Source organism: Vicia villosa, linkage group LG2 (genome assembly GCF_029867415.1).
Source record: "Vicia villosa cultivar HV-30 ecotype Madison, WI linkage group LG2, Vvil1.0, whole genome shotgun sequence".
Classification (NCBI taxonomy): domain Eukaryota; kingdom Viridiplantae; phylum Streptophyta; class Magnoliopsida; order Fabales; family Fabaceae; genus Vicia; species Vicia villosa.
The window spans coordinates 77,122,497-77,148,943 of NC_081181.1; the positions used below are offsets into that span (position 1 = coordinate 77,122,497).

At 38.1% G+C, this 26,447-nt stretch overlaps 1 non-coding gene and 1 pseudogene across 1 annotated transcript; one reads left to right on the top strand and one right to left on the bottom strand.

The window, feature by feature from the left end:
• LOC131649405 (uncharacterized) overlaps window positions 1–26,447 on the bottom strand; it is a 249,949-nt pseudogene that overhangs the window by 5,516 nt on the left and 217,986 nt on the right.
• Window positions 12,941–13,047, top strand: LOC131654393 (small nucleolar RNA R71). Its single transcript, XR_009299434.1, has one exon. It is a non-coding gene; the product is annotated as a small nucleolar RNA R71 (small nucleolar RNA).

Genomic DNA, 26,447 nt, shown 5'->3' on the forward strand with positions numbered 1-26,447 from the left:
GTTGTTCATTCAGCTGATACTCTTGAGATCCCGGCTGCCCCAAGCACTCCTTCCATTGAGCAGCCACCTTCCTTTAAGTTGAAGCAACTTCCTGAAAATTTGAAATACGCTTATTTAGAGAGTAATGAAAAACTCTCGGTTATAATTTCTTCTAACCTTGACTTTAATAAAAAAATAAGCTATTGGAGGTTATGGATAAGCATAAGAAGGTGATTGGGTGGACTTTGACTGAAATTCTCAATATTAGCCCATATATGATTTTCCATAGGGTCTCAATTGAAGAGGAAGATGAAACAAAATTAGTGAGGAAGCTCCTCAATTTTTTGATCTTTGGTGTTGTGGAAAAGATCACATGCCCATTCAACACTTTTATTTACCGAAGATTCTTCTTTGATCCTGGAATAAAAGGCAAAGGCACTAATAAAAATTTCAAGTTCAATGGACATCCCCTAAAGCTACTCCATGAGATCCCCACTTTGGAAGAAGAAAATGTAGAATATATCTCTTTGAGAAAGGCTGCTTATGTGATCACATATCCTCCTTGACTACTCGGGTGTGTTTTGTCCTTTCTCTCACTCTTAGTTTGTATTTATGTTCTTTCATTGAGGACAATGTAAGTCTTAAGTGTGGGGGAGGGAATCATTTATTTGTTTTGTTTTCTTTCAATTTTTTTTTGTTTTTGTTTTGATTTTAGTTCTTAAAAAAAGGCTTAATTGCAACTTTAGTCCCCCTATTTTGTCTTTTTCTTGATTTTGATCCCTCTATTTTAAAATCCATTATTTTAGTCTCCTTTTTAAGTTTTCTGTGCAATTTTCGTCCCTATATTTTGCTTTTTTCTGCAAAATTAGTCCCTATTTTTGTCCCTTTTCAATTAAAAATTCATAAGGGGGACTAAAATCGCAGTTTAAAAAATGGGGGGACCAAAATCGAAAAAAAGATAAAATAGGAGGACCAAAGTTGCAATTAAGCCTAAAAAAAGCATCTTTTGAAAGTTTTAGGCTATAGATTAATTTGAGGTAAGTTTGTGGAGACTTGGGAAAAGTTCAAAAGATCGGTAACGTCTTAACACCGTAAGTCTCCTGCATATGGAAGTTAATTTGAATACTTGTTATGACATAACCTTGAATTCTCATTCTTCTCTTGAGTAGTTTATCTTTGCAGTCGGCACCATCTCACACATGATCTACGAAAGGAAGCCGATGAAAATAAGTGAGTGATCCAAGTTTTATTTGAAAGAAAAAAAAGGAATGCACCTTCTAAGTTTGGTGACCCTCACTCGGTCATTTAATCCAACGGTTGTATAACCTAAAAAATGATTTCAAGATCCGTTGTTAGTTGGTTCAGAGGTTTCTAGTTGATCGCGACTTTACGTGTCTATTAATCTGATGACTGCAAGTGCACAGTCGTGTCGTGGAGTTTTAAAAGATATCGAATCCACAGGGACTATGAATCGATCTACCGTTATCTAAGGTTACTATGTAAAGCTAAGGCTACTAATATTTTGATTTGTTCCTAAGGGAGAGTGTTTGTGAATAATAAGAAATATAATAATAGACAGATATCAGTATGTATTTCGTTTAACTTAAGGTGATCCGAAGGTCCATTGGCTAATGCATAATTCAATTAAAAATCTTTACTAGTTCAATTGATTAAAAATCCTCGTCTCAAACTTTCGCTCTGTTGATTTAGATTACCATCCTAACTCTTAATGTACGCTTTCGCCATCCCATTAGATATTAGAAAAGCTTTTTGGAAACAACGTAATTAATAAAATGCCTGTTTTATGAAGTTGTTATCTATTTAAATCTCCTAATCTCAAACTTTCGCTCTGTTGACTCGGAACATGCTAATATCCCTACCGTACGCTTTCGCCATCCCGCTCGGGTGTAAAAACATTTTTTGAAAATAAATAAGTCCTAATTAGTTTTAATACGCTTTCGCCATCCTTAAAACTAATGTCCTATGTCTACTATCCAGTTAAAGATCTCAAACTTTCGCTCTATTGATTTTAACCTTTGACCGTCTTAAACCCTCAAACTTTCGCTCTATTGGTTTTAAGACTTACTAATTAAATTAGACATACAAACCAAAAACAAGTGATAATTAATAAAACATAGTTTAAGCCAATTTATTTCGGATCCCACAGTTAACTTACTTTACATACCGATATCTTAGTAAATTAGCCAGACATATTAATACGGTTAAGCATGCATAAATTAATTTGGCTTATAATAAAAGGCATGTTAATTGGAATATAATATATCATGCAATAACTATATAAATAAAGGCGGTAAATAATAAACCTGAATAAAATAAATTGCAATTGAATCTTCAAGTACCGAACTTCCACCACAGGTTGGCTGGATCGTTCTTCAGAATTTAAACGGACGAAAATTAAAACAAGGAAATAAAAGCGATAAATCTAACGTAAGGCTAGATTTATAAAAGGTTCACAACAATTTTCGGTGTAGAAATTGTTGTGAGAAAATAAACTGTTTGAATGAAAGCAGGAAGAAAAATAATAAGCGCGGAACAATTTCGGCAGCACTTTGTTTGCAGGAAATCGGACACTTTGAACTGAAGTGACTGCTTCTATTTATAGGGGAGCATCTGCAGTTGGAACGCGTGAAACTAGGGACTACTCAGACTGGGACTTGGAGACGTGCGTCTCCACTTTTTGGGGAAGACACAGCACACGACTTGAGACGTGCGTCTCAAGTGAAGAGAATCTAGGAGAGGTTGGAGACGGGCGTCTCCTCTTTGGTGACGTGGCATGGAACGTTGAAGACATGCGTCTCCACTTTCTTGTGTGGTTTGGGCCATACACAATTGATTCTCCGTGGGCTGGTCTGTCTCTTTGGGCCTTTGGGTCTCTTTTAGCATATTTGGGCCTTATTTGCACCTCCTTTTCACTTCAGCACCCATTTTTCATCTTTTAGGCATAAATAGTGGTCATTTTAGCTCCATTTCTTCTCCTTTTCACAAATAGTCATAATGAGAGTGTAAAACCTGAAACAAAGCAAATACTCGCGTAATATCATAATAAATCAATATAATAAACGGAAAACGCTATAAATATCTACGGATTTCAAGCTAAATAAACGATATAAAATCGTGTTATCAAATTACCCCAGACTTGAACCTTTGCTTATCCTCAAGCAAAATAACAAGATAAAGATAGGAGGACAGCGAAATGAAATACGCTTCCACCACGTCGTTCGGTCATACTCAGCTATATAGTGTTCTTGTTTGAAAATAACGTTGCAGATCCTAGCAATAAACTTATAGTAGCGACACTAGACAACTCCCAGCATGCATACCAATCCGAATCATGCTATTATAGCTTGACCTTGACTCGTCATCTTGTTTTACCCTTTTCATTCGCGCGCAATCACATTAAGCCCTTTATCTTGACACTCACATAGCAGAGTAGTCGGTTAGTGACTATGATCCTTCTCATGGAGTTCTGGCACATTTATGTGGTATACTCCTTAGCGCTCATTTGTAGATTGTGGGGAATCGGGCAGTAGTCCTTCCTACCAAGTTCAGTACCAGATATCTTCTGAACCAATCAACGATGAGTTTTTAAATCCTTTGTATTTGAGATTTGTGACAGTTAGGTTAAATGATCTTGTGAGGATCACCTTACTTAGTAGGCACATTTCTTTTTAGCGGTTTAAGCACATAATTATTATTATGAGGATCATACACTTATATTCATCGACTCTCTGCGTAGTTGGTATCTAAGACGGTGCCGACTGCTAGAATAAACTACTAAGGGTTACTTCAAAAATTAAAGTCGTTGGTTTCGGTATAAAGGGTATTCAAATCGGTTACGCATACTTGGGGGTTTTAGAGTGTTGGGACAATAAGGGTATTGACTTGAATCTAAATTGATTTCTATGTGTTAAGTATTTGAGTAGCTTCGTATTTCTCGAACGTGTGGGGTTGTGCGTTTATCCTTTTGGAGTAAAAATTTTGTTATGCTCAAGAAAATGGAAGAAATTGTAATAACTACGGAATTATACATATAAGACTTGAAATTCCATAAATATTCTTTATTGAATTAGAAAAACATTACAAGGAAGGGAAATAAAACTAAAAGGGAGGGAAATAAACTAAAAGGAAATAAAAATAAAGCAAGTAATACGACTCCCCCAGAATTAAATGATGCAGTGTCCTCAATGCATGTGAACTACTCCTCAGTGTTGCGGTTGCGAGAACTGCTTGCACCTCTTGTGCGAACACGGCAACGTCTATCAGTAGGAGAGCCATTTACACGAATGTTGAGATCATGCAATTGTGTAGCAATTTTGGTGTATTGGCCTTCGTTCCTAATAGCATAGTCACGGTGCTCTTGTTGCATCTCTCGAATAAGCCTTAGTGTTTCGTTTTGATTTGTCTGCGTAGCTTGAAAGAGTTGGTGTTGTCGTTGAATTACAGCATACATGGCATCAAGAGTAATAGGTGGAGGGTTGTTTTGAGGAGGTTGGTCGACATCAGCTTGTTCTTGGTTGAGTTCTTCTTCCATGGCATCCACAGGTTCATTAGGATGTTCAGGTTGGTTATCTTGAGGATTGTCATCAATAAGCCTCCAACGCTGAACATAACGAATGTTGATTCTTTCTGGGCATGGCAGGACGACATAAGGAATCAGAACTTTGTTGACGACCAAAGTGTAGTGGCCATCATTACGGGGTGAAACCAAGTGGGAGTCACGGCAGTAGGTGAGATCGAGTGATTGAGCAGGCATCATGAGATGAGAGAGGGAGATGAGGTCATCACCAAGACCTAAGGTACAGGCCAAGGAAGTAATAATTCCGCCAAACAGAAAGGGGTTTGTAGCGGGGGCGTTGATGTAGCCTTGGATGTGTTGGAGCATAAAAGGTGCGGCATTGAAACAGATAGTGTTTAGCGCACAGTAGAGGAAAAATAATTCATTTTGGTTTACCTTGTGGTTGTTGGATCTTGCAAAAATAGTGTGCCCCAAAACACGTTAAAAATAACGTATAGCGGGGTTTTGAATGTGAGAAGCATGTAGAGCCCTCCAACCGGTAGGAATTTCGCTAGTAAGATTAAACCAAAATTCGAAAGCAAGTTCTTCCCAAGATCGACCATCGAGTTCTTGAAAGATTGTGCGGAGAGCATTTGGTGCATTATTAAAATGCAAGTACGTAGCCACTCCTTCTTGATCCAGAGTAAATTCACGGTTGAACATCCGAAATTGGATGCTACCGGTTAAGAGCGCTTGATCAGAAGGAGTGTCGTAGTTGAAAGAGCTCAAGAACTCTAAGACGAGCGGCTCATAAGTTGGTACGGGTTCGGTACAAAGATGGTGTAGGCTAGATTTAGTGAGTAAACGGGTGACACCATCTATGAGACCCAGAGTTTCTAGACATTCGATGTTCACAAATTTTGTGGGAACAACCGAACGTTCATAGAATGCGAGGTATTTGGTTCTTTGAGCATTGTTGTCATCCTCTCGAAAGATAATATGTGAAAGGTCGGGAGGTGGCCTCTCAGGACGCACACTACGGATGATTGAACGTGGAGGCATGATGTGTTTTGAGAGAAAAATAGTATGGAGAATAGAAGAGTAGAAAATGGTCTGGAGGTTGTGAAGAAAAAGAGTGGTGGTGGTGTGGTTTTATAGTGAGGTTTGAAAATGGTGTGGTTAATGTAGAATTAAAATGGAGTTATGGTGATGTTTGAAGTTTGAATGGAATAGAGAAATGGGAAATGATGTAGAGTTAAAGAGGTGAATGATGGAGGATGAATGAGGTTTATGGTGTTTAGATGGAAGAAATAATGGGGAGAATGAAGAAGATTGAATGATGAATTTTGAAATTCAAATTCAAAATTCAAAAGGGAGTAAAGATGCTTCTTCTGCGTGGTCAAACGCAGACTGCTGCCCTTGGGAGATGCGCGTCTCAGGCAGTCAGTCTGTTGGGGGACAGAGCATGGAGACGGGCGTCTCCTGTCCTTTGCATGCAGAGTCTGGTCCCATTGAGGTGGAGACGTGCGTCTCCTAGCCTAGGGACATGCCCATTTCGCATGTGGTGCTGTAGTCACGTGATGACAGATACAAAATTATGAGAATAGCACAGATGGGACAAGTGATGTTACTATAAGCAGCAAAATACCAGACTGAGTGAGTTATATGCATTCATAAATATATAGCAGTCAGACAGCAGAATAGTATAACATAGTAGCAGTAATGAATGAAATATTGCATTTCGAATTAAAAACTGGTACTGAATGTTGACAGAAACAGAATGTAAAAATGCAGAAAATTAAATTCTAAACTAGGAATTGGAAATTGCTAAAACTAGAAATAAAATCTAATAATCTAAGCGGTAACATCTAGCCACGTCTATTGTTGTGCACATTAGAATAAATGTGTTTGAAAACGTCGTCGAATTGAGCATTGACGGTGTCGATGAAATCGAAGAAATGCATTTGCAAAGTGTGTAGCTCGTTGCGCACATGTTGTACATCTTGTTGCAGTTCATTGATGGCTTGCTCATGTGTGTTCTGATTAGGCATTCTTTGGTTCACTGATGCGGAGGATGCAGCAGGTTGTTGTGGTTCAAGCTCGACATCAGTCATATCTTCAGTATAATCATCAGCAGAATCTTCAGAAGGAGTCTCAGGCTCATACTCGGGAATGGGTTCATCTTCAGGAAGAGGCTCATATTTAGGCACATGATCGTCCTCAGGAATAGGTTCGTAGTATCCAGGAGGAGTGTCAGGCTCAGATTCCGATACGTGCATTTCCTCATCAAAATGTTCATAAGCTTGTGGGGTTTCAGGTGAGGGTTCTCTCTCAGGAATCTGACCATAGTAAAGCTAGTTAGCAGGGTTGTGCACACTCGTTCTTGGACTTGGTAAGGTGAACTGATCTAATACTTTATTATCAATGAGTAAATCAAACTGATCAGGTCCAAGGTTACCAATGATACCTCGATTAAAGCAGAAACGAATGTCCATGAATTGTGGGAAGCAAGAGGTGTCAATCTTAGTAGAGGTATTCTCAGTCCTATAGCATTAGCAATCATAGTGACAAATCCGCCGATCCTAATAGGTGAAACTTCGTCTTGCATGATGCGCTCGAAGTTTGTTAGAATGAATGCGATGGCGTTGACCGGACGATTCTGAGAGGTGCAGAACATGATGAATAACTCTTCTCTAGAGACTTCAGTAATATTATCGGGTTTACCGAAAATGTAGTGAGCGATGATCTTATGCAAGTATCTGAAGGCAGGGTTATGGATGTTCTCGGATTGAAACTCGTTCTCTTCAGGGTTATCGTTTCCAGTGATCTTGCCCCAAAATCTCTCCAACTCCCAGTAAGCAAGACTGTCTTCAGCTACTGTGGTGTATGCATCTGATCCATGAGGTAATTCTAACATTTCAGCAAAATCTCGGATGCAAAAATTATATTCCAAACCAAAGAGTCGAAAGAGGACAACTCCTTTCCTCATCCCTTGTCCACAGTTAGGAAGATAAGTCAAGGAGCTCAAGAATTCCAGAGTGAGCTTTCGGTAGGTACTAAACTTGCGGAACAGGTGAGAACCGGTCCAACCGAGTTGGTTCAGCAAGTGCATGACGCTTTCTTCGATACCAAGTCTTTCCATAGTCGGCTGGTGAGGGCAGCAAGTCAAATCCATTTGCCTCTCGGCCAGCTTAGCAAATCTCGCTTCTTGTCCTCTACCACGGAACACAACTTCCATATTATCAACTTCTTGCATCTTGATTAGTTAGTAGTTAAGAAAACCTATAAGTTGAAAATATTAAGATTAAGTTAGAACTAGGCTAGTGTTGTTTAAAAAGGAAAAAAAAAAGAGAAAAAAATAATAAAAATGTAACAAGTTATAATAATAAATATAATTATAAAAAGGAAATATTTTTGCGATTTAAAGATAGCGGTTATAATTACAGTGATTATTATAAAATGTAGGAAAAACATAAAAATAATTAAAATTAAAATAATTCAAAAATAGAATAGAATATAAAAAGTTAAAAATAAAAATAATTGTGGGTTGTCTCCCACCAAGCGCTTTGTTTTATGTCGTAAGCCCGACGATTTAAAATAGAAAACTATTTTTTCGAATGAGCTGGCAGCTCGTCAAGTTTAAAAATTTGGATATTTTCATCATGTTCGAGATGATGGTAAAACTTAAGACGTTGCCTATTTATGACAAATGGTTTGACGGTTTCTCCTTTGATTTCTATCGCTCAGCTCGGAAATATGTTAGTGATTTTGAAAGGGCCAGACCATCTAGATCGTAACTTACCAGGAAATAATTTTAATCTAGAATTGAATAGAAGTACTGTATCGCCTATGCTAAAATTTTTCCTAGATATACGCTTGTCATGCCATTTCTTCGTTCTCTCTTTATAAATTTTGGCGTTCTCGTAAGCGTCTTGTCTAAGTTCGTCTAATTCGTTTATGTCTAGAAGTCGTTTCTCACCAGCGGCGGTGTAGTTTAGATTAAAATTCTTAATGGCCCAATAGGCCTTATGTTCTAACTCTACCGGGAGGTGGCATGATTTTCCATAAACGAGTTTGAATGGGGTAGTTCCAATTGGAGTTTTGAAAGTTGTTCTATAAGCCCATAAAGCTTCATTTAACCTGGTTGACCAATCCTTTCTAGATATAGCAACAGTTTTCTCCAATATTTGTTTTATTTCGCGGTTAGATACTTCTACTTGTCCGCTTGTTTAAGGATGGTATGGTGTAGCTATTCGATGATTTACTCCATATTTTCGAAGGAGTTTCTTGAGGATTCGTGAAATGAAATGAGACCCACCATCGCTAATTACCAGTCTTGGCACACCGAACCTAGGCAAGATGACGTTTTTGAAGAGTTTGATAACTACTCGTGTATCGTTTGTAGGAGAAGTGATATCTTCTATCCATTTCGAAACGTAATCGACAACTACGAGTATATATTGATTTCCGAATGATAGTGGAAACGGGCCCATGAAGTTTATTCCCCAGACGTCAAATATTTCTTCTTCTAGAATGCCCTTTTTAGGCGTTTCGTCACGTCTCGAGATATTTCCGGTTCGTTGGCATCTATCACAATTTAATACAGCAAAATAAACGTCTTTCCACAGGTTGGGCCAGAAGAGTCCATATTGAAGGATTTTGGCGCAGGTTCTAGATGTGCTATGGTGTCCTCCACACGGTGTAGAATGACAGTGTGTTATTATGCTTCCTATTTCTTCCTCGGGTACACAACTTCTAAAGAATCCATCGGGGCCTCTTTTGAAAAGGAGCGGGTCGTCCCAATAGTAATGTTTTAGGTCATGGAAAAATTTCTTCTTCTGTTGGTAACTTAGATCAGGAGGAAGTACACCAGCAACTAGGTAGTTTACGAAGTCTGCATACCAAGGTGTGTCAGAGCGGGCTAAAGCTAGTTCTGCGAAGTTATTGGTTTCAGTGATTGAATGGTATGGTTCTAATTCATTAGCTTCTAACTTAGCGACGAGTCTTTCATTAGGGAAATCATCGTCAATTGGTACTTGTTCGGGTTTCAGATTTTCCAATCGAGAGAGGTGATCTGCTACGACATTTTCAGTTCCCTTTTTATCTTTAATTTCTAGGTCGAACTCTTGTAATAACAGAATCCATCTTAATAGTCTCGGTTTGGCGTCCTTCTTGGTTAAGAGGTACCTAATAGCGGCGTGGTCAGTGTATATGATTATTTTGGCTCCTACCAGGTAAGAACGGAACTTGTCTAACGCGAATACGACAGCTAATTATTCTTTTTCTGTCGTGGCGTAATTCATTTGAGCTTCGTCTAGGGTTCTACTCGCATAGTATATGACATGTAGTTTCTTATCTTTTCTTTGCCCTAGAACGGCTCCTACAGCATAATCACTTGCGTCGCACATTATTTCGAAAGGCTCATTCCAGTCGGGAGGTTGCATGATCGGCGCAGAGATTAATGCTTGTTTAAGCGTATGGAATGCTTCAGTGCATTTATCAGTAAAAATGAATTTGGCGTCTTTCATCAGTAATTCGGTTAAGGGTTTGGTTATTTTAGAGAAATCCTTAATGAAACGTCGGTAAAAACCAGCGTGTCCTAGAAAACTTCTTATTTCTCTAACAATTTTGGGAGGTTGGAGGTTTTCGATAATTTCGATTTTGGCTTTATCTACTTAGATCCCTCTATCGGATACGATGTGTCCAAGTATAATTCCTTGTCAAACCATGAAATGGCATTTTTCCCAATTAAGGACTAGGTTTACGCTTACGCATCGTTTAAGTACCAATTCGAGGTTCTCTAAACATGTTTCAAAACTTCCTCCACAGACAGAGAAGTCGTCCATAAAGACTTCCATTATTCCATCCAGGAAGTCGGCAAATATTTCCATCATGCATCTTTGGAAGGTCGCAGGTGCATTGCAAAGTCCAAAAGGCATTCTTCTATAAGCGAATGTACCATAAGGACAGGTAAACGTGGTCTTCTCTTGGTCGTCAGGGTGGATAGGAATTTGGAAAAATCCGGAGTATCCATCCAGATAACAGAAATGTGAGTGTTTAGCTAGGCGTTCGAGCATTTGATCTATGAATGGTAACGGGAAATGGTCTTTTCGGGTGGCTTTGTTTAGCTTCCTATAGTCAATGCACATTCTCCATCCAGTTTGGGTACGTTGTGCTACAGATTCGCCTTTTGCGTTATTGATTACAGTAACTCCTCCTTTCTTTGGTACGACATGAACAGGACTAACCCATTTGCTATCGGATATTGGATATATTATTCCGGCTTCTAGCAGTTTTTGGATTTCCTTTTTAACCACATCGCTCATAATTGGATTTATTCGCCTTTGATGTTCCCTAGAGGTTTTACAATCGTCTTCGAGCATAATGCGGTGCATACAGAGGGAAGGACTTATTCCTTTCAGATCTGATATGTTATATCCTAAAGCGGTTGGGTATTTTCTTAGGACATTAAGTAGTTTTTCAGTATCGGTTTATCCTAAATTGGCGTTAACTATAACTGGTCGATTTAGTTCTTCGTCTAGAAATTCGTACCTGAGATCGGTAGGTAGTGTTTTCAGCTCTATAGCAGGTTTCTTAGGCCCAGGTATAGGATCAGGAGTTAATGCTAAACATTCACTCAGGTGGTTATCTTGATATTCCCCACGCCAGTCGTCATCTTCAAAAATTGGCGGTATAGGAATTCTTAGGATCTCAGTTTCCTTATTTGGTTCGGATTTTATTTCATTAACACACTCGTAGATTATGTCGGCAGAGCAGCATGTGTCAATTATAGAGGGTGCTTTTAGGAATTGGGAAAGAATAAATTCTATTTTCTCTTCTCCTACTTCAAAGGTAAGCTTTCCTCGCTTGACATCTATAATTGCACCAGCGGTTGCTAAGAATGGTCTTCCTAATATGATCGGGATGTTAGAATCTTCTTGGATATCCATTGTGATGAAGTCAGTTGGGATGTAGAATTGGTCTACACGAACATGGATATTTTCTAACATTCCTACAGGGTATTTAACTGATCGGTCAGCTAGTTGAAGAGACATTCTCGTTGCCTTAAGCTCACCCAGATTTAGCTTCTTACAGGTTGAAAGAGGCATCAAGCTAACACTGGCTCCTAAGTCGCACAAGGCTTTCTCTATAATGGTTTTTCCTATTACGCAGGGTATAGAGAAACTACCAGGATCTTTCAGTTTAGGAGGCATGTTATTTTGGATGATAGCGCTACATTCAGCGGTAAGTGTTACAGTTTCGTTATCCTCGAGTTTCTTTTTGTTCGATAAGATTTCTTTCAAGAATTTAGCGTACGAAGGCATTTCAGTTATGGCTTCTGTGAACGGTATGGTTATGTTTAATTGTTTCAGAAGTTCTACAAATATTTTAAATTGCGCTTCGGTTTTTGATTTAGCTAATCTCTGAGGGTAAGAAATTGGTGGCTTATAAGGTGGTGGTGGGACGTAAGGTTTTTCTTTTTCAGGTTCCACTTCGTTGTTGTTCTCATTAGTCCTAGCAGTTTGATCACCAGTTGATGTCTTTTGGGTTTCCTTTGGCTCTTGTTGGGACATGGGTGCGTTTTGAGTTCTAGAATCGATAGGTCCATCGTAGTTCGTTCCACTTCGTAGTGTTATCGCGTTCGCATGTCCTTTAGGATCAGGTTGTGGTTGAGCAGGAAACGTGCCAGCAGGGGCAGTAGTAGGTGCTTGTTGTTGAGCTACTTCTGAAATTTGAGTTTCTAGCATCTTGTTATGCGTAGCTAAGGCATCTACTTTGTTCGATAGTTGTTTTAGTTGCTCGCTATTGTGGATGTTTTGATTTAGGAAGTCCTTATTGGTTTGTTATTGGGAAGCTATAAATTTATCCATCATGATTTCTAGATTCGACTTCCAAGGGGCGTTTTGAGCAGCTACAGGTGCTTTTTGATAGCCAGGTGGCACAACAGGTGCTTGTTCAGGCGCGTACAACGCGTTGTTGTTTTTATATGAAAAGTTCGGATGGTTTTTCCATCCAGGGTTGTACGTGTTAGAATAAGGGTTTCCTTGAGCATAATTTACTTGATCAGATGGGATTCCAGTCAAGAGTTGACATTCGGCAACTGCGTGTCCAGTTAATCCACAAATCTCGCAGTTAGGTGCTACGGCAACAGCGGTGGCTGATGGAGTGATAGTTAAGTTTTCGATCTTTTGAGTTAAAGTGTCTACTTTGGCGTTAACGCGGTCTATACCACTTACTTCGTACATTCCTCCTTTGGTTTGGGTTTTCTCTAGAGCGGCTCGTTCTCCACCCCATTGGTAATGGTTTTGTGCCATGTTCTCTATGAGGTTGTATGCTTCATCATGGGGTTTGTCCATTAGTGCTCTGCCAGCAGTGGCATCTATAGTCATTTTAGTGTTATAAAGGAGACCACCATAGAAAGTATGGATGATCAGCCATGGTTCGAGTCCATGATGAGGGCATAGTCTAAGCATGTCCTTATAATGTTCCCAAGCTTCGAAGAGTGATTCGTTATCTTTCTGGGTAAATCCATTGATTTGACCTCTTAACATAGCAGTTTTGCTAGGCGCAAAGTATCTCGCTAAGAATACTCTCTTCAGTTCATCCCATGTAGTTATGGAATTAGAAGGCAGGGATTGAAGCCACGCTCTAGCTCTATCTCTCAAGGAGAAAGGAAAGAGACGTAATCGAATAGCTTCGGAACTAACGTTGTTAGCTTTGACAGTGTTGGCATATTGCACGAACATAGATAAATGGAGGTTGGGGTCGTCTGCAGGGCTTCCAGAGAATTGATTCTGTTGAACAGCTTGTACCAACGAAGGTTTCAGTTCGAAATTGTTCGCCTCAATCGCAGGTGGTACGATACTTGAGTGCGGTTCAGCGCGTGAAGGAGCGGCATAGTCTCTAAGAGGACGAATAGCAGCCATCTCTAACTTCGGGGTAATTTGATTGATTTGATCAGTAAAGGTCAATTCCTTATTAATTGGAATTGGTGCTACTTCGGGAAGATTGCGAGCTCGACGTTTGATGTTAATGAAACGTTCGATCTCGTTAATTCGTTGTATTAAATCTCCTCCTTGTGAACGAGTATTTGGCATACAATCGTTCAGAAAGAAAGGAAAGAATTTCCCTAGTCTCTACGGTGTAACAGTGAGTTACGATATCGACTTAAATAGTCCCCGGCAACGGCGCCAAAAACTTGATCGCGACTTTACGTGTCTATTAATCTGATGACTGCAAGTGCACAGTCGTGTCATGTAGTTTTAAAAGATATTGAATCCACAGGGACTATGAATCGATCTACCGTTATCTAAGGTTACTATGTAAAGCTAAGACTACTAATATTTTGATTTGTTCCTAAGGGAGAGTGTTTGTGAATAATAAGAAATATAATAATAGACAGATATCAATATGTATTTCGTTTAACTTAAGGTGATCCGAAGGTCCATTGGCTAATGCATAATTCAATTAAAAATCTTTACTAGTTCAATTGATTAAAAATCCTCGTCTCAAACTTTCGCTCTGTTGATTTAGATTACTATCCTAACTCTTAATGTACGCTTTCTCCATCCCATTAGATATTAGAAAAGCTTTTTGGAAACAGCGTAATTAATAAAATGCCTGTTTTATGAAGTTGTTATCTATTTAAATCTCCTAATCTCAAACTTTCGCTCTGTTGACTCGGAACATGCTAATATCCCTAACGTACACTTTCGCCATCCCGCTCGGGTGTAAAAACATTTTTTGAAAATAAATAAGTCCTAATTAGTTTTAATACGCTTTCGTCATCCTTAAAACTAAGGTCATATGTCTACTATCCAATTAAAGATCTCAAACTTTCGCTCTATTGATTTTAACCTTTGACCGTCTTAAACCCTCAAACTTTCGCTCTATTGGTTTTAAGACTTACTAATTAAATTAGACATACAAACCAAAAACAAGTGATAATTAATAAAACATAGTTTAAGCCAATTTATTTTGGATCCCACAGTTAACTTACTTTACATACCGATATCTTAGTAAATTAGCCAGACATATTAATACGGTTAAGCATGCATAAATTAATTTGGCTTATAATAAAAGGCATGTTAATTGGCATATAATATATCATGCAATAACTATGTAAATAAAGGCGGTAAATAATAAACCTGAATAAAATAAATTGCAACTGAATCTTCAAGTACAGAACTTCCACCACAGGTTGGCTGGATCGTTCTTCGGAATTTAAACGGACGGAAATTAAAACAAGGAAATAAAAGCGATAAATCTAACGTAAGGCTAGATTTATAAAAGGTTCACAACAATTTCCGGTGTATAAATTGTTGTGAGAAAATAAACTGTTTGAATGAAAGCAGGAAGAAAAATAATAAGCGCGGAACAATTTCAGCAGCACTTCGTTAGCAGGAAATCCGACACTTTGAACTGAAGTGACTGCTTCTATTTATAGGGGAGCTTCTGCAGTTGGAACGCGTGAAACTAGGGACTTCTCAGACTGGGACTTGGAGACGTGCGTCTCCACTTTTTGGGTAAGACACATCACACGACTTGAGACGTGCGTCTCAAGTGGAGAGAATCTAGGAGAGGTTGGAGACGGGCGTCTCCTCTTTGGTGACGTGGCATGGAACGTTGGAGACGTGCGTCTCCACTTTCTTGTGTGGTTTGGGCCACGCACAATTGATTCTCCGTGGGCTGGTCTGTCTCTTTGGTCCTTTGGGTCTCCTTTAGCACATTTGGGCCTTATTTGCACCTCCTTTTCACTTCAGCACCCATTTTTCATCTTTTAGGCATAAATAGTGGTCATTTTAGCTCCATTTCTTCTCCTTTTCACAAATAGTCATAATGAGAGTGTAAAACCTGAAACAAAGCAAATACTCGCGTAATATCATAATAAATCAATATAATAAACGGAAAACGCTATAAATATCTACGGATTTCAAGCTAAATATACGATATAAAATCGTGTTATCACAACCCCCCCCCCCCCGAAATCGATTTTGTTCAGTTAATATAACACAAGAATCCTCGTAAGACGATATTTGAGTTACCGTTACCATTAATATAGTTTTCAAAATTACTTTTTTTTTATCCGTGCGCGACAGCGGTTCAAAGAGAAAAAGGAACCACATGTTGCTTCTCCACCCTATAAACCACCAATTTTGTATCGGCATAGGATTGCAAAGGCCAAGATAGAAGCCCAATTTAAAATATTTGTGGAGCTGTTGAAAAAATATCTACATCGATATTCCTTTCACATAGCCTATGTCTCACATTCCTTCCTGTGCAACATTTCTAAAAGAGATCCTCAATAAAAATAGGAAGCTGAAGGACCATGAAACTTTGATGTTGTCTGCTAAATGCAGCGTCAGAATTAAAAGCAACCTTCCACCTAAGCTAAATAATCCATGGTGTTTTTCAATACTCTGTTTAGTCGGAACGATGAGTTTTGAGAGGGTGTTAAGTGATTTAAGGGCCAACGTTAGCCCGATGTCTAAATCTGTGTGTAAGAAACTTGACCTTTATGAAATGATGGCCACAAATATTTCAGTGTACCTGGAAGGTAGGTTAGTAAAGTATCTAGTAGACATATTGGAAGATGTGCCAGTAAGGACTGGGCAGTTATTTATACCCAATGATTTTGTGATCATGGAGATACATGAGGATTCTCATATCTCTATCATTTTAGGTAGACCTTTCCTAGCTAAAAATGGTTCCATTATAAATGTAAAATAAGGAAAGCTCTCCTTTGAAGTAGGTGATGAGATGATCGAGTTTGTTTTTGCAAAATCAATGAAAAATCCCTCCTTTAAAGACTCTTGTTTTAGTATTAACCTGAGTTTTCAATATATAAAAAAGGATAAGACTAATGGAAAATTATCGGTTGAAAACCCTACCCTATTATATAAAGTACTAACACATGGGGGTACCAAAAGTGAAAAAGATACCTCTAACGCCAGGCATCAAATATGAACCTCTCACAAAAGAAAGAAAGAAAAGGGCAAAGAGTTTGGGAAATGGCTGGATATGTTAAAATGGATAGCTAAAGCAAGTAATAACAATGTTATCGATTCTAGCTCGAAGAAAGCATCCTTTTGATCATAAGGGTCAAACAATCGAGTTGAACGACTTTAAACAAAATGTTATGTGAGGTGGCAACCCACAGTTTTTCTTACTAGTGTGTTTGTATTTGTACAGTTTATGTCTATTTACAAGTGAATAAAAGACTCACATGTTTGCCAATGTTGACGTGCAAAAGATGATGCAATAGCCAATGTTGCAATTCCCACCTCCTCACTGAGGTTCATTGTGAGGATCCCCTTTCTTCTTTTACTAAATATTGCAAATAATATTTGGTTTAAATTTAAAAGGTATTTCCCTTATGGAATATTGCAAATAAAACTAAGAAGAACTAATAAATACAAATAGCAACTGCAACTACTAAGTTGGGTGACCCTCACTCGATTATTCAACCCAACAGTGGTTGATCCTCAATGACAAAGAAAAAAGTGTGAAATAATTTGAGTGAATAAAAGGAAATTAGCCAGATTAAATTGGGTTCACCTTTAAAAAGTCCATCTTCCTAAATGCTAGTTCACTTATGTGTCATGAATAAGTAAAAAGAAATAATAAAATCTTATTTAATCTCATTTGTGTGTGATGATTATCATTATCTTATTGACTTAATTTGATAGTTCTAAAGGAAAGACTTAGGAACAAAACTATAGTTAAATTGAAATCTATGGAGGGAGACTATGGTCTGTATTTTTATGGTTTATATTCTTAAAATATCTTTGGTGTCAAACTAGTACAAGTAGAATTAATCCTTAGCCGATCTAAAGGAAAGATTCATGTATGATTACCAGCAGTTTTGTTTTCATTAACTTTTAATCTATTGATGTACTTTGTCTAGATTTAGCCTATGCAAGCTATGTTTCTTGAGGACAAGCAACAATTTAAGTTTGGGGTGCTTGATAAGCAGTTTTTACATCGGTTTGTTAATTGTTTTTCTTTAGTTTTTGTCCATTAAATATTTGTTTTTATCTCATCTTATGCCTGATTACGTATTTTCGGTATTAAGGCACAAAAGAGTGTCTCAAGTAAAAGAGGAAATGTGTAAGGAGAAAAAAGTGCAAAAGTTCGAAGAAATGAACTTTTTCCCGTACAAAATCCAGGGACCTACTACGGGTGGCTGTAGCACAAGCTATGGGTCATAATAGTTGTTGAGGTGTTTCCCATACAACAGTCAAAGGCCTACTACGTGTAGTCGAGTAGCTGCTATAGGCCGTAGAACACATGTGGTTACAAAAAGTTTCATTTTTTCATGTTTCATCTCTCTTGACTATTGGAGTTCCACCTGTTTTCTTTGTAATAATTCATCCTTAGAACTTAGAGGGCACAAATTTATCAACTTATAATGAGGCTTGACCTATATATTCTTGATAATTGGAAGAACAAAACACATTATCTTACCCTAACTTTTGCTTACTGAATTTACCTTCTTTGCAACTTTATTTTATGTTAAGTGTTGTACTCAATACCCTATTTGAGCTATCTTATTCAAGTTTTTTTTTTAATCCAGGTTTTTAAATTTATTGAGATTTTCTTGATCAGGTATGCAATTGCCATGTATGTTTTATTTTTTTTGTTGTTGATCATGTGTGAGTAATTTCTGTAGGGACTAAAAGTTATGAGGATTGTGTCATGACAAATCTTAAGTAGATCCTCTACCTTTTTATTACGAGAAACAAAATCAAACGTTATTATAGAATTTTATGTTTTTATAGAAATGTCGTTTACATAAGTAAAGATGAATTAGGTATCAATCGTAGGTTCAAAGATTATGTTTTAGTACCCCGAAAGTCGAATGCTAGACAATTAAGTAAGAGACGACGAGAGTGTCTCGAACGCAATTGAGAAAGCCCCGTCTTTATAGCTCCGCAAAATAAAACTCAACAAATAATCCAAGTTTACAATAGTAGATAAATTATTTGTTCTGAAATAGGACAACACACTGACAAAAGTAGGTGTTGTCCAATTTTCTGTGTTTTTCTATAATATTGATGAATTTCTCGTAATAGAATGAGAGGTTCAAAAGAGTTTTCTTAGACAAGAATCATGTGCAATGGTCCTGCTTTTTATAATATTTATTATTCGTTAATATTAATTTGTTCAAATTCAAACCAACTTTCTATTGTTTTAGCTACACAATGATAGAGTAGAATTTGATAATTAAATATTTAGTCTTTTAAGTTTGACAACCTTTTTATTACTTCCATACTATAGTACAGTTGCGGATGACAATTAACTAGGACCTCAAATCACTCAATCCATCAACCACCAAGGGAAAGAGGAAAGACGCTAGTGAAATTTCTTATATACATTTTTTTTAAATATTAAATTTCTTGAGTCGAGGTACCGCTAACTAATAAAAAGATAATATAAGAGAAAACACATGCCCAGAGCAAAGTTTAAAAAATACAAATCTAACATAAAAGCCTACTTTGTTTTTGTTGCAATTAATTTCCTCAAACAATTTAAATTCCTCATAACTAATTTTGATCATATTACTAAAAAATTTAAACTAAGTTGATAAAATCTGGACGGAACACTTGCTTACCTCAAGTCTCAAATTACAATGAATTGCATGCTGACTAGTTTACACAAAATATGTCGTGCGATCAAAACACACTAAAACTTCCTTCATCGTTGTGTTAAAGTGGCTAATCATTCAAGTCCCACATCGAGTACCAAGGGAGAACTTAACATAGAGAAAGAAGGCTACCAAAAATGGAGAACGCTCAGGAGTGGCAAAGGGTGGGAAAATCTAGGTTTAAAATTTTGTCTCCAAGATGGGATGTTTTCCCGGTCGGCAGCAGGGCTCACGAGGAGAAAGGAAGTTCGTTAACATCATTCTTCTTTTCTGAGTTCCCGGATAGAATCACGTCGAAGGAGATGTTCGAGCTCTTTGGGTGTGTAGGGGATATTGTTAAGGTGGTCATTTCTGCTAGAAAGAATAGCTTTGGCAAAAGATTTGGTTTTGCTAGATTTTCGAAAGTGGAAGACGGAAGACTTTTCGCTGTCAAGCTAGACAACATCATGGTGGATGGGAAAAAAATCCATGCAAATCTGCCTCGCTTCAATAGAAGAGAGTTAACCAAGCCTAAGGGTGCAGGGGAGAGTTTTTTTGGTGGTGGGAGGGGGTATCGGCGTCCTTTTCGTTTGGCGGTTCCGGGTCCGGCGAAGAGCAGTTTTGTTGTGGGTGAAGGCGGAACATCTTACGCTGGCGCGGTAAGAGGTGAGAGGCAAATGAGGCAAGCATGTCACTTGAGCTTCAACTCTGGGATGGAGACCTTGGGGAGGTTTAAGAAAGCTTTTGTTGGAGTGATGGTGAATCTGGGTATGTCGTACAACATTCAAACGAGTTTTGAGGTGGAGGGTTATTTCTCGATTAAGGCAACCCCTTTGGGGGAAAATTTATGTCTGTTGGAAGATTTGGAGGAGGGAGCTACCTCAGACCTCATCAAAGAAGGTAGATGTTGGTGGTCTCAGTGGTTCTCTGAGATTAGAGAATGGAAGGAAGAGGACGTTGATCCTGAGAGGGCAACCTGGCAGAGAATCTACGGAATCCCTTGTCACGCATGGAACTTTGATTTTTTCGAGCTAATTGCAAAAATGGTGGGCAAGTATCTATGCTGCGATGATAACACATCTAAAGGAGAACACATGGATATAACAAGGATCTTGGTTAGATTGTCGTGCGCTTCTGTTTTAAATGAATCCTTCAGTGTTGAAATCAATGGAACAGTGTTTAGAATCAAAATGACCGAAGACACTCACGGTCCGTTGCGCATTAATCTCAACCATACGGCCTTGAAGCCTTCTACCCCAGTTAGTTCATCAGATTCTGAACCAGAATGGAGCAACTGGGAAGCTGGTGACCATGAAGAAGGAGAGTTCTTTGCAACGTCAGATCCTTACGTAGAGATCAACGAGGTAGATGGTGTTCCCAAGGTGAGTGGTTCAGCAGTCCTTTCTCAGAAGGCTCCGCGGCAGCAGCAGGAGGTGGGGTTACGTGTGTCAGATGTTAAGGAGAACATCATTAGTTCTTCCTTTGACGAAGGAGTTAGGACGGCTAAGGAGGCGAAAGTTGATTTGACGTTACAAGGTGGATATGTTAAGACGGATCAAATTATCGAGGCCTCAGGAGGTGATTCATCGGTTGACACTTTCTTCAAAAATGAGGCAAAAGTAGATGGGTTTTTTGTGCCTAAAGAGAATGTTAAAAAGGGCATAAAACTCAAGTCCTTAACTGGGCCGAAGGTTAGCAAACCCATTAGGCCCAAAAAGAGGAATTTAGTGAAAGTTGACAAAGTGAAGCCTGGTCCTTTCTTAAGGCCGCATGTTCTCTCACTTCAGAAGGAGCAGAACGAGATTCGAAGAATTTCCCAATTATCAGAATCCCCTTGTTCTTCCTCTTCATGCGCAAAAAAATCTAAAAGCTCCTTTTCAGGGGTACAATTCTTTGCTGCGATCAAGTTTCTGATTCGGATGTCTTAATGGGTAACGTTAGATTTTGGAACCAAATTGAATCTAATGTGGGAGAGAAACTGATGAACATCATATCTAACTTTGGGGCAGAATTAGTGGGAGGCGAGAAGAATCTTAGGAAGAAGATTTTGGAGCTAGAAGATTCAGACAGAAACAGGAAGTCTGGCAAGAAGGAGAACTCAATATTGGAATTATGTTAATCGGCTCTTTCAACATCAGGGGAGGAGGAAGTCAGGTTAAAAGGAAAAGGATAGGTCAAATCATCAAGAACGGGAAGGCAGATGTTTTTTTGATCCAAGAATCAAAGCTGGATTTTGTTGAGGTGGGTATCATCAACAGTCTGTGGCCTAACGAGAAGGTGGGGTGGTCTTTCTCTGGATCTGCAGGAGCTTCTGGTGGATTGATCACAATTTGGAAGGAAGATGTGTGTGATGTTTTATTTTCTTTTAGGGGTGAAGGATATCTAGGGATAAAAATTATTCACAAAGGGATGCCTATCTATGTTGTGAATGTCTACTCTCCATGTTCTCTCCAGATGAAAAGGAAACTGTGGAAGGATCTTTTGAATTGCAAATCTAGGTACTCGGACGGGGAATGGTGTTTAGCTGGGGATTTCAACGTGGTGGCTAGTAAGAAGGAAAGACGGGGTGTAGGGACAAGGTGTAGGAACACAGAGATGAGGGAGTTTTCTGAATTTATTTTTGAAACCAGTTTGATCGATGTGGAGTGCAAAGGGAAGCGGTTTAGCTGGTATAGTGGAAATGGCTTCTCTATGAGCCGTATCGACAAGTTCCTTTTATCTGCTGCGTTAATCTCGGCTTGGGGAATTTCTGGCCAGCTCATTGACAACCGTGATGTCTCGGACCACTGTCCCATCTGGCATATTTCTAATTCTTCAGACTGGGAGCCTAAACCTTTTAGAGTCAATGATAGTTGGTTCGACAATCCGTCTTTCATCAAATTCGTGGAATTGGAGTGGAGGCGCATCGCGGTAGAAGGAAGAAGCGATTTTATCCTGAAAGAGAAGCTGAGGCTTTTGAAACCTTGTCTTCGATCTTGGAACGAGGACCAATTCGGAAGAATCGACCTGGAAATTAGGGAGGGGATTAAGAAGATCAATTCAGCGGATGGCTTGTTGGAGACTTGTAGGGAGGAATTCATTAAGGAGGTTGTGGTTGACAGAAGTAAAGCGTTATCTGTCGTTTGGAGGAAGATGAACCTAAAAGAGAATATCTTGAGGCAAAAATGTAGACTAAGGTGGGATAGTGAAGGTGATTCCAACACAAAATACTTCCACAGCTGTATGAAGGAAAGGTCTTTGAGAAATCACATTAGTCCAATTCTGGTGGAGGATAGGATTGTGGAGTCAGTAGAGGCCGTAAAGGAGGAGACTAGGAGGTTTTTTCATTCACAGTTTGAAGAAACTGATCTCTTACGGCCGTGTCTGTCGGGCCTTCGTTTCAGGACTCTGTCTTGCGATGATGCAGCTTCTTTAGAACTCCCTTTCTCAGTTGATGAGATCAAGGAAGTGTCATACCCCAATTTTTGACCTAAGATACCACCTCATATCATTGCATATGCATCATCTGCATGTCTAACAAATTGCATAGCTTGTGTTTGCTACTTGTGCTCAGCAGGATTTAATCAAGAGATCACTCATCAGTGCAAGAAACAGTCAATTAGGGTTTTGTTCTCCCTTCATCTCAAATGAATCATCTTCATCAACAATCAACATTTGGTTCTCAGAGATTCATTTCAACAAGCTCAAAGGCTCTGAATCAACCAGATTAGGGTTTTGACTGAAGCTAGCATACTCCTGACTTTTGCTCAGGATTTGACCTAATGACTTGGGACATGATATCAAGACCCCAAGTGCATCATTTTGACCTAATCCATTGGCTCAGAACATCTCTTACACAAAGATTGATCAAACAAATCCTCAGATCAGGGTTTTGAACTATCAGGGACTGAAATCAGGGATCACATTTGGGAAACCCTAAAAATCCCCAGGAAGTCAATCAAAAGTTTCAATCATCCTCGAATAATCCCTATGACAAAATCCAATGGAAATTACATCTCAATTCAAGACCTACAGTCATCAATTTCATCTGGTCGACAATTAGGGTTTTTGACCTAATTCACTGAATAACTGACTTTTTAATCAGGACATGGTGCCACAACTCAAACCATGGCTCAATAAACTCTAATGCTTCAATGTGATCCATTCATACCATTCATTTGGTGAGGATAGCCTGTTTCATTTGAAATCTCCAGAAACGCGATTCGTCTGAAAAAGTCAACTGTACAAGAACACCTTTGACTTTTGGGAATTTTGGTCAAACATGACTTTTGAAGTTTTGAATCATCAATATATGATATATGAAGTCATTTGATCAAGAAAAATCAAGAAAATCAATCAAGAATCAAAAAGTCAAAGTTTGACTTTTCATACTTAGAAAAATTTCTAAGTGTTTTTCATGGTTTTTTCCAAACTTTGGAAGGGAATTTCTCAAAATTTCACCTACAAACTGAAAATAACTTCCAACATGAAAGTTGTAGATTTTGATCCAATGAACAACTTTGTCACATATAAATTTTTTCCATAAGATCAACCATTTAAGAGATATGGAGCTTCAAAGTTGGCATCTTTGGAAAATTTCACTTGAAACATCATTTTTCTCAAAGTTCATGGATCTTTTTCACCCATTTCCTTAAAGGTCTTGAAGAAACTTCCAACTAGGGTTTTGAAGTACACAACATGAGCTTTCCAAAATGTCCAAGAGCATGAAAAAACATGGAGTGTAGCTATGGTTTTGAATTTTGCCATTAGTGACCATTATGCATGAAATTACAAGCCATTTTTACCAAAGTTATGCACTATTCTACCAAATGATCCAATTGATGACACATAGAGGCAATAATTGGAGATATTTTTCTGATTTGAGATCAGAATGGAAGAGGATAAGAAGCTTGAGTTTTAACCATGGTTTGGTCACTTTAACCATTTTGCATTAAATGTAAAAGATTCCTTTTTATCTCTTAAGCCAAATCACCAATTCTTGATCAACTTGCAAAGGTCTGAGTTCAGAACTCTTGGCCTATAAATAGAGGTGCAAATCACTCTTCAATTCACACCAAAACCTCACAATTATAGGTTTTCTCTCTTCTTTCTTGAATTGCAAGTTTCTTAAGTTTCAAAGAGGTAAAATGCTCAACCTCTAAACCTTTGAAGTTCTGAGCAAAATGATGCTTCCCACAACTCATAAACATCATTTGGAAGTTGTTTGATCCATCCATACACCCCAAAAACACCAAGAACTCAAAATCACTACCTCACTTCCATATGAACACATATTGAGCCTTATCATGCCAAATCTCACCCAAGCTCATTTCTGTCTAAGCTAATCATCCAAACACATCCTATATACCATATATGAGTTGTTCCAACCATCATCCGTGACCTGTAACTCCAAAATCACATAGCATGATTCTCACTTGAGCCATACTGCAGATCGGGTTCCATAGCTTTACACAGATGAATCCAAACAGTTCCAAGCATTCAAACATGTTTCATAAGGTTCATTGAAGGTGTTCAGATCAAGAAACAACATCTGGGAGCCCTCATTTGCAGAATTCGATTTCCAGTTTGGCCGTTTTTAAAGGTAAGTCACTTGAACTTCAAACTCATATTTGCACGCATCATAAATGAAATGTGAGCATACCATCTTGTTTCTGCACCTATGAGGATCATTAACCCTCAATCAATTGCATCATAACTTGCACATACACGATTTCACATTGAATTTCAGTTTTAGGGTTCTTCATGTTCATGCAAAAATTGACCCCCTTAGAGTGAAAATAAATGAATTATGAGGGCACCATCATGTTCCTCGTGAAAAACCGAGTGAGATAGACCCTTTGATTGACCAAAACAACACAGTTTTAAAGAATTTTGAAAATCAGTTGAAGGTGTGTTCTTGGCGCCATTTTTGTTTCAGAAATTTCAAATATCAAGTTTAAAATATAATCAATTGAACGCGTGTGTCTTACAAGCTGCGCGCGCAGCCCAGTTGGTAAGTGTTTTGGCCGGTGAGAGAGAGGGCGTGGGTTCAAGCCCTTGTATAGACAAAACCCAATTTTTTATCACTATTTTTCTCTATTTTCTTTACAACTTTAACCCATTAATTAACCAATCAAATTAATTCATTTTCTCTTCATTTTTTACACACCTCTTATTTAATATACATATTTTGACAATATCAAAAAAAATCACAAAAAAAAGATTTATTTAATATGCTTTTAATTAGGTTTAAAATGATACATTTTTAAGTGTTTTTAAATACTTTAAATATTGTTTTTTCATTTAATTTTCAAACCTAATCACTTGTAAATATTTTTGTGATCAAACCCTAATCACTTAGGTCTTAATTAAGCATTAAAATTTGATTTTAACTTAATTAAGTTGACTTTTGTCAAATTCAAATTGTTTTAAAACAAACGATCATTCTTTTCAAAACAATAAACCATTTCTTTTTGAAACTATTGATTAAATCTTTTTAATTGATCAATTGATTTTCAAAACGATGTGGGGCCTCTCGAATATTAGAGAGTATAAGACCCACTCCTTTTTCTTTTTACACAGTCTTTTATTCAAAATAAATAAACTTTCTTTCAAAACAAACTTTCAAACAGTTTTTCAAACGACGCGTCTGTAAATAAAGCAATCAACCATGTTTTGTAAATAAAACATGGGCCTCCATGTAGGTATAAGTCCCAAGCCCCTTTTGTACATACCCATTCCAGTACATGAAATTAGGTATTTCATTGTACGCCTTTTGTACATATCTCAATCAATTTGTTTTTAACTTTGAATAACAAACCAAAAATGAAGGTTTCTTTAAATCTTCCCAAAGATATACCATGGGCCTCCATGTAGGTATAAGTCCCAAGCCCCTTTGTAAATACCTGTTTACATAGCTGTTGAATAAACTCAATGGGCCTCTCCCCGAGTATGAGTCCCGAGCCCTGTGTATACAAATGGATCATGCTTACAGGTATATTTCCTTCATAAACTCCATTATATACACACACTTTGTCATATATGTATAACTGTTCATATTTGTTCATGTACTTGTTCATGTTTGTTCGTACTTGTTCATACTTGAGATTGTGTTATATATGCTTGTTCAACCTAGTACAACACTAGGTTCCCCATAGCCTCCTATTGGGCTTCGTGCAAAGAATCTCCCTAGTTTAGGTTAGGACATAGAGTATGGTTTCCCGGTGAAATCGCTCTAAGAGCTCACCCCAGCTATACCATGCCTCCCCTTGGGCTTTGTACAAACGAGTGACCCTCCCATAGCCTCCTCTTGGGCTTACAATGCAAGGACCCTGGATTGTCCCTCCC